Genomic DNA, 9,535 nt, shown 5'->3' with positions numbered 1-9,535 from the left:
CCCGCTTCCGCTTCCGCTTCCGCTTCCCGCCCCCCCGCCCCGGCCCGCAGCGCCCCCTGCCCGCGCGGAGGGCTGCGGGAGGGCGGGGAGGGGAGGGGTGCGCAGCGCGCGTGCGCGGTGTGGGGAGGGAGGGGAGGGGGGGAGCGGTGCGCGGGCACGGCGCGGGCTGCAGGGGGCGCGCGGGCACGCGGCCTGAGGCGGGGGGGGGGGGGGAGGGCATGGGGACGGTGCCCGGAGCCCCTGCAGCCGCCTCAGCCGGCGTCCCGCACCCCATCCCCTCAGCTCCTGTGCTGCCCCTTCCCCACGGGGGGCGCGTGGAATGGGGAAATAATAAATAAAAATAAATAAAAATAATAAAAATAAATAAAAACCTGCCCGTGGTTGCGAGGCGGTGCGCTCGCGCTGCGCTGTGAGGGGAGCCGAGCCGCGCGCAGCGGGGTGCGGCCCCCCCTCTGATCCCCCCCAAATCGTGCCCTCATGCCTCACGTTGGGCCAGGGTTGGAAATTTGGAGGCGTTTCGTGTCAGGAAGAGCGGTCGGGCGTTGGGACGGGTTGTGCAGGGAGGCGGTGGGGTTCAAGGGGAGGTTCGGGGGTCCCTGGGGGGCTCAAGGGAAGGTTGGAGGTGGTGCCTGGGGACAGGGGTTAGTGGTGACACTGGGGGGTTGGACCGGGAGATCTGGGAGGACTTTTCCAACCCTAATGATTCTGCGATCCTGCGATCTGCCCCAGAATATCTCAGTTCTCAGATATTTGGTGCTTCAAGAACAACGCGGGGGAAAAGCGCTTCTAAGGGATCTCAGCTTCTGCGGTGGGAAAAATAAATAGATAAATAAATCAGCTTGTAGCCTTCATTGTGGCGGAAACAAACTTGACTATGTTACCCAAGAGCATACTTGTGGCTCAAAAAGCCAGAAGGCAGACAAAAAGGGCTATTAAAAACCCATGTTTTGATGCCATCACATGCTGTGCTGGACTGTGACTCCTGGCTTCTTCACCACACTCCCATGTACTTCTCATTTAGCGTTTGTAGCATTTCTCCATCTCTGTGTTAAACATTTTGGCTTTATCTTTCCCAGCCTCGTGCTCTTTCCCCACACCAGGGTCCTGCAGGGCTGCTGCAAACCATTCCTGCTGCATTTCATAGACGGGGCGTGCGGCGGCAGCACCGCGCGTGTCCCCATCAGTTCCTCTTTGTGGAGATGGTACGGTTCAGCTCCGCTTGCCGCCCTAAATCAAGGCCCTTTCTCATCCTATAAAGCAAGGCGAGCATCAGCCCTCATTTTCCCTTGCCCGTTTGTCTCTGTCATCCCTAACAGGATAACAACGTGGCTGGAGTTGAGCTTTAAACACAGTGCCCTTGGTATTTTGGAGTTGGGTTTCTCTTCTAGGTCATGGGAGAAATTGTTTCCTCCACTGTTTTAGCACAACTTATTCCCAAGATTGGTTTCTTTACGTCGGTCATGAATTATTTAGAAGTTTGGCAGCAGACACTGTTGTCTGCTGCATTTTTGATACGTGCTAATATTTGTTATGTTGACTCTGATCTTTTTGTTTGTTTGTTTGTTTTTCATTTAAATTGCTGGCTTGCACTTCTACAGCGTTTTACAATGAAAAAAAGGAGAACAAGTGTTTAGAGTTGGGCAGTTCCTTTGTTCTTGAGGAGCAGCCCTTTCTTTTTTTCCCCGTTTCTTTTTTGACTTGCAATCTCTTTTGTATTGATTGTGCCATCAGGAATTGCTTTGATGCTTTGCAAAGAGCTGTACATTGCAGTAATGCTGATGATATTTGCCTGGTGGCCTTTGCCTTTGCTGCCTTTAACCTATTAATTAGTTGGTTGCTTTTTTGTTTGTTTGCTTAGGACAGACACTTTTAGGCCTCCTGCATATTTTCCTGTTGGAATCTTGTCCCCAGATATGTCTCAGGACGACGTGCTCTGGAGCTGTGGCCTGCCGCATATTGCTAGTGTGCCGTGGTTAGGAAGAAAAGGCCGGCTGGTTCTCTCTGACGAGTCCTGAGCACCCAGGCACTCTGCTCACCCAGTGGGTATTGCTCATGAGAGACATCAAGCTGGGGTTTGGTCACAAAAATTTAGTTCCTAATAAAGATCAGTCTTTTTTTAAAGACTGTGCGTAACTACTGTAGCTCTGGTCACTCATACTGGCTGCCCAAATCCCCTCACCCTTCTAATCCTGCTGCATTTTGGCATCCGTGACGCATTGTGGAGGGAAGAGCCAAGGTTTCATTATTGTGCCGCATGAAGAGGCTTTTCATTCTCCCATTTCTGGATTTGCCACCTTTTACTTGGCCCCAGTGTCAGTTGTTAGGAGCGAGAATAAAGTAAGGGAGTCGATTTTTAATTTTCTTGGGCTTAGTTACTGCCGAAATGTCATGTTTTGTTTTGTAACTGTATGAAACACTAGTTAATTAAAAAAGCCAACACTTCTCGTCTGTAAATATTTGCCTACACTTTGCATATTTATGTATATTTAAGCAATAACTGGGAGTAAGGGAGCTGGCTGCACGCATGTGACATTCACTGCTAAACGCGGAAGGAAATTGAGAGAGGATATTTGGGTCTCAAATACCTCTATGAGGAAATAAGGCCCCGTGGTGACTGTAATTCTCATGTGGCCTTACAGCATTTAAAAGGATCCAAATGAATAAATACAGGAGGTTTGGTTTTTTTTTTTTTTTACCAAATGGACCTCAGCTGACTTCTTCCCTCCCAGCAAGGTGCGGTGGTGCTGAGGGCAGCCCGGTGATGGCCAACAGAGACAGCAGGGCTTGGCTGAAGTCTGGGAAGCGCATGTATTTCCACATCTGTGCCATGCATCGGGCACAACCTGGGACACAAGAGGTCCCGTCTGAGCATCAGGCAGCGCTTCTGTGCTGCCAGGTCAGCCACCACTGCCCGCAGGTCAGGATCATGGCCCCGAGCTCCCAGGAGCAGCGCAAATCCCACCGTACTGCGCATAAAACTGCTTTTTGGATACCCAGCCCCTCTGATGGGATGCACGAGTGATCTCTCCATGGTATCCAAAACGTGGGCGCAGTCCTCCCAGGGTTTTTGCATATCAAGGGAGCACTGGGAGCAGCGAGCACCCCCACGAACACCAAGCTGCCCACCCCAGCTCACTTGCCCCCTAGTCAGCTTTCCTGCCACTCTCCTCTTTCACCAGCCATGGTTGAGCCCAAATATCACCAAATGTCTTTGCTTTCCACGTGCAAAAGGAGTGAAGGGTCCCGTGAGCGGGCTGCAGTGTTTTGTGCTGCAGCGAGGAGCCCTGTGCACACACCATCCCACCGTAAGCTGCGGGCTCACCTCCGTAGTGCCAATTACACCTTCTTACCTTGCTTGAAGCCACGCTGTGATCCTCCGGCTTTTTCATCTCGTCAGCTGGGTACCCGTTTCACTTTAATTGGTGCCCTTTATTTATCTGGATATTTTCAAATCAGTAGGTCCTTCCCTGTTAGCGCACCGGGGGTGCTTTGAAGGGCAATATTTCCCTTAATCCACACGCGAAGCCTTTTGCGGAATTAAATCAGGGAGTTCCAGCAAACAGCCGGTTTAGGGGGAAGTTAGTACCCCGGGAGGACAAAACCAAGCTGCATCATTAGTCAGAAATGTGGGAAGCTGTTAGCGTCTAATGGCTGTGAGACATCGCAGGGCAGGTGGGCGGCTCGGGGGCTCTTCCTTCGCTCCATCACCTGCAGCAGCCCTGGGCGCAGGGGCTGGCAGGGCGCTGAAGCTGTTGGATGCGGCCGCTCCAGAAATCTGCTGGGGAACTCCTATTTAATAAGTGAGAAAACACTTTTATTTGTTGTCGGGAAAGCATACAGGAGGAGAAAGTTCCTGGGTGAGAAAGGTGACGGGAGGCAGGGCGTCCTCCTGCCCAGAGCCTGGTCCCAATTTGCCGTGCAGATTTTTGGACTCTTGTCATGATCCAGGCTCCTGCCGTGCATTTATCCCACCATCAAGCACAGCACCACTGCACTGACATTTGTACAGGCACATAACAAATGCACGTGCAAATGGTTTACTCTTGAACCTTAAAGGCTGCCTTTTATTTCAGATAGTGTGGCTCTTAATGCAATCAGGTGGATGTTGGTGTTGTGTGGCTGCTTGCTAACCGTCCGAAATGGCAGACCGTGAGCCTGAATTTCACAATGAGGTCCACTGACTGCATCTTTTCTCCTAAATGCAGATTTACTTTCAGAAAATTGGTGTTTTGGAGCAACCTACTGGTGCACTTGTTTCATATACAGCAGCAGCACCTGGGGTATAACCAGCGCTGCTATTGAGAAATGATGGGAATGTTTTCACAGCCTGGTGACGGATCTGGCCCTCGCCTGCCCACGGGAAGCACCGAGATCGATACCTCCCACAGACCGATGTCAGAGTTTTGTGGGGTGTGGGATAAGGTCTGCTGCTTTTTAAGATATCCTATTGTTTGCAGAAATCCACAAATCTTCATTAAGGTCTGTGGTCTCCAGCTGTGTGCCTGTGTCTGTCTTTGTTTTTTCGGTAATTTGTGCTGTACACTTTCACCAAATGATTGCTTTTATTGTATGCGGTTCCTTCTGCTGGGCACTTCTCTGTTGACTATGATTACTGCCATGTCAACTGTAAATGCTCCTTTACTGTATAATTAACTTTATCTGCTTTGCTACAATGCCTCTCCCTGGTAATTACACACACTTCAGCTCTTTCACTGCATTTCTACAACTTTACGAAGTGCTGTGATTACTCTTGCACGGTCTCTGTTCAAACTGCAGGGTTTTCACGTCTACAATTACATCTTTTTCCTTGCAGCAGCCCTGCTGTAATCTGGATATTGATTACGGTACGTACATGATCTTTAAATAAGCCATCTGTTTGGAGTTCATTGGGGTTTGCATGTGCTGGTAGCAAAAAGCTCATTCAAGTCCTCGGGTTGTTGAACGGCTGGCGTTGTAGTTAGACCTGGGGAAATTTGAAATGGAGAGCAAGAATTTAAAAATCTTTCAGTCTTTCTGCTCTCTTGGGAGTTACTCCGTTTTCTTCCTTAGCTCAGTCTTGTCAGCCTTTTTTTTTTTTTGTGTGGTGCATTAGTGACTTTTGTCCTCCGTAGATTTTTTAAGCTCCTTTTTTCTCAAGGTAATGGTCGCGTGCAATCATACTGGCCACCCGTCAGCCTGCGCTTCTGCTCTCTAATGGATTTTAAACCTGGGTCAACTTGAACCAGGTTTGTCAGCTGCCAGGAGACCTCAGCGGTGCATGATTGCTTGGATTTAGGTGCAGGCCAGGTAGGACTGACCCAGGCCAGGAAAGGCACAGGGGTTGTGGTTAGCCCGTGCTGCCCTGCCCTGCAATGCCTGCACCTCCGCCCCAGCGCCTTCTGTGCAGCCCAGGCTAATTTTGTGCAGCCGTGGCAGGGAAGGGAAATGCGGGCAGCCATGAGAAACGTAGAAAGGAGAGCTGGGAGCGTGGCAGTGGTGGGGATGGGGACAAACTGGGCAGAGGGGCGTCTGGCCTGCGAGAAAGCAGCCTTCATTGGTGAGTGCGCACAGAGCGGCAGCTGACACCGTAATTACAAATATTGACGTGCTTTGCCAGGTCTTTTGCACAGCTTCTTTTCAAGCGCCGCAGCCTCGTTTTCTTTTTCACTCTTTATAATGACAGGTCATTTTCACATCACGCAAAGAAAAGCGCTCGGCTGAGGAGTGTCATGTAACTTCTATTTAGATCTCGTAGCAAGTCAGTCAAACACCCATTAATCAAGGGAAGCAGCCTTTGATGCGAACGCGACTGCAGCGTTTTATCACAGTGCTGTCTTTTAAAATAAACACCGCGGTGGAGCGGATGCAGCCCGAGCACCCTGCTGGATTCACAGGGCAGGATACCGCTCTGAACCGCGTGGGAATCGGGCGCTGACCGTCGCTGAGGACTGCTGCTGTACCTGGCGGCACCTGCCCGCTGCCCGCGGCCGTGAATGTCAGATTAGCTGAGGAAGCCGCCCTTGCTCCTTGCCCCGAGTGCTCTGAGTGCCAGGGTGGGACTGGGAGTGAGCTACACCCGCACAGCAGTGCTGCGAGAGAAAAGTCGGGTTTAGTGAAAAATAGATGGATTATTGCTGTGGTGCTGCAGCGACGTAGGTACCTTCTGGTTTCGGGTTTAATCTTCTTCAGCAGCAAGTTGACATTTTAGTCCCTTTTGCCGTCTCTCTGTGTTGTAACCACCCCAAAGTAAGGAAACCTCTGCTGTGGTGGTACGTCAGGAAGGAGCCCTTAGTGCCCTGCAAGCCCCTGGCTGGCTGGGTTCAGCCCGTCCCCCTGCTTCACTCAGGCTTTGCAGCTGAACTACAGCACTGCCTGCTAGGTGGTGTTATTTGTCTCTCCGTTTCCATTTTCCTTTCATCCCCAACTTCCCCCTCCCCATCTCTTGCTCTCTGTACCTTTCCTTTTCCCACGTGCTTTTTGTGCTTGGGGGGCGGCAATTCACCTCGCCTGGAAAAGGAGGTGGCTCTCCTGCTGTCGCCTCCTTTCAGCATGCAGTTCGGGTTTATCACCTAGCGTATCAGATGCTCTATTGTACACGGTGTGATTTACAACTTCTAAATCCTCCCGGTAACTCACACGAGCAGGGCGCGATGCCCAAGCCCTTCCCAGGTACTCACCCTCTGAATCCACCTCTTTTCGCCTTACCCTCTGAGACGTGCGGTGTGGCAGCTACCAGTGCATGGACACCCATCTCTGCCTCAGCTTTATTCCCCTTTATTCGCTGTTTATTGCGATTTGGCACAAAAAAAGGATCGGGATAGTCCTGGCCCGCAGCCAGCAGTGTGCGCCGAGGGGTGGCGCAGCCCAGCCTGCTGCTTCTAACATTTTCCAGGTTAACGTTTTTTCCCTGGTACAATTTAATCCCTTCCTCTCTCAAAGCATAAATCGCCTTTAGTGTTTTCCTAGCGTGACCTGCACGACAGCACCTCCCCATCTTGCCCGTTTCCCTCCGTATTCACACCGAACCCTGCACTGCCACCGGTTCCAGCGCTGTCCCCATCGCGCTGGGGCTCCCTCCGGGGCCGTACCTGCTGCTCTGCTTTTGGGGCTGGCACCCAGAGCTGTCCCCTTATTATGTTCCCATGCCTGCTGGCAGCTGTGGTAATCAGGGCACGAAGAACAAGCTTGGACGCTGCGGCAGGAGGGCTTCTGCCCCAGAGCCCGTCTGGCACCGGGAGGTGTTCCTGCCAGCAAAAGGCAAGGCGCGTGGGGAAACGCAGCTTGCTGCTCTCTCGAGCAGAGACAAAGGTGTCCCAATTTGTGGCCATCAAGCGCTTGCTGCTAATCGCAAAATACCTCATCATCAGCTGGAGGTCCTAGCCCCACTTTCGCCGAGCTCCCCGATTCACGCCTTCCCCTGCTTATTTCAGAGCTCTGGCACCAAGCCGCTCTGTATTTGGTGGCTTGGATGCAATCTGTGCATGCTTCTGGTGACGGCCATCCCTGGTGAGATGCCATTTAGCCAGGGGCCTGACTGTCAAACAGCCTGCCCACTTGTCCTGGGTTTGGGCTGCAGTCAGGCTGAGCTCCGAGAAACCCTGCCTGCCTCAGCCTGGGGCACCCAGCGGTTGCTCTCTGCTGGCGTCCTTCTAACCACTTGTGCAGCAGCACTTATATACACAGCTACACACACCGTAAATAACTATACCTACAACTATATACACTGTGCTGTATATATGTAAACACACACGTATGAATATATCTATCTGAGTGTGTATATATATCTGCGTATGTAATAAGCATTGCAGGAGTCTTACTCGCATTTTTCTTTTCCCTTTCAGAGCATTTCCCTCCTGGAATTTTCTTTACGGCTGAGCCATAATTTTCTGTTTTGCTTCCCTTTTTCCCTTTAGACTCTATTTTTGAAGAACATCTAAAAATTACTATTTATTCAATAGACTTTTAATGTCTAGAACCTTTGCAAGGAGACTTTCCTGTCCTTTTTTATTTTTTTTTCCCCAGCTATTTTCAGCTATCTTTTTCCCACCTACCTTCTCTGGTGTTTTGTGCCACTTTACTTGTAGTTTCCATGACAATTCTCCTTAGAGTTGGAGGCAGCCTTGTCCTTGGTTGCTGTTTTGCAAAGCAGCCCTTGCTCGTGCCCATCCAGAGACCTGCCTGCAGAGGTGCCCGCCCAGCTGAGTTCCTTACTTTCACATCTCCCGTGTGTCCCAGCAGCGCTATACGGGTGCAGCAGGCTGATATAACATATATTGCATTCAGTACGTTGCCTTGGAAGTGATTTGGAAGGCAGAGTCCTCTCTTGCTTGAAGGAATCCGCGTGTCCTGCCGGTTGGAAAAGGCCGCTTGACCTGCGGAAGGGCTGTTAGGACGGATTGTCTTCTCCTGGCAGAAGGAAACCCGCTGCCCCTACTCGAATTCCCAGCAGCACGGCATTGCAGGTGTGCTCAGCCTGGTACAAACACCTCCTGCCTTTCTGCACGGCCTACTCACTTTGCCCATATGCGAACCCCCCCCGGCCGTTTCTGCTCTTGAGGCTGTTTTTTCTCCAGCTGACCGTTTCCTTCCATTTTTCTCTGCACTGCGTCCCCTCGCGCTTACCTCCTCTGGCCTCCCCCGCTGCCCCCAGCTTCCTCCCGTGACTCCGCTTCAGCGTAACCTAAACCGCACCGCGTGGAAGTGGGAGCCCAGGGAAATATTTGCTCTGGCTCTCGGTGATGCCAGCGAGCTCGGAAACGGGTTCGCAGCCCGGCAGTAAACCGAGCCTTTCCCGTAAGTTGAAAATTCGAGTCTTCCGCGCACGCTGCAGTCAAAATGATTGTCAGCTCAAACAGCGCCTTTCAACTGGATTCAAAGGAATGCATTCAGAGCAGGTTTGGAGTTTGCACCACGATCAAACTAATTACAATTACCAGCTCATTACTGAAACAGAAAACACCCAGACTGCCACAATATTTGAAGCAGTGTTTTAAGGCACAAACACACCACTTCAGGAAAAAAAATGCTTTAAAGGCCAAAACGATCATTTTTTAAACAGTCTTAATTGCCTGTAAGATAAATGGAAATGACGTGCTGGGGGGAAGGGGAGAGCAGTTAGATAATCCTTGTGGCTACAAAGGAGGAGGAGGAAAGGGAGGTCGCTGCAATAGATGGGCGAGCCACCCTGGGCACATGTCCCCAGCCAGCTAGAGAAGTCCATGCCTCCTCCTGCAAAGCCGTGTCCTCCTCCAGCTTCTTTTTGGGAAATTAGTTTTCGATACTGGGTTGATTGGGGCCTTGGCTTGCTCCTCCATCCCCAGCAGGTGACCTCTGCCGGCGCTGGGCAGAAGCAGCAGTGGGCTCAGGGGAAGCTGCCCAGACTGAGCCGTGTCCCTTGCATCCCTCATGGCCCACTTGGGGCTCATTTTTGTATTCGTTTCTAGTAGACAGAAAGCCCTTTCTGCCCCCGAGCTCACGGCTGGATGCACCCTGCGTTCAGGGACGTGCGGTGCGTTTTCCCCGAGAGCTGCTGCTTGCTGCATGCCCCCTGCCCTCG

This window comes from Anser cygnoides, chromosome 10, assembly GCF_040182565.1.
Source record: "Anser cygnoides isolate HZ-2024a breed goose chromosome 10, Taihu_goose_T2T_genome, whole genome shotgun sequence".
In the NCBI taxonomy this organism is placed as follows: domain Eukaryota; kingdom Metazoa; phylum Chordata; class Aves; order Anseriformes; family Anatidae; genus Anser; species Anser cygnoides.
This window is presented reverse-complemented; position numbering follows the sequence as displayed.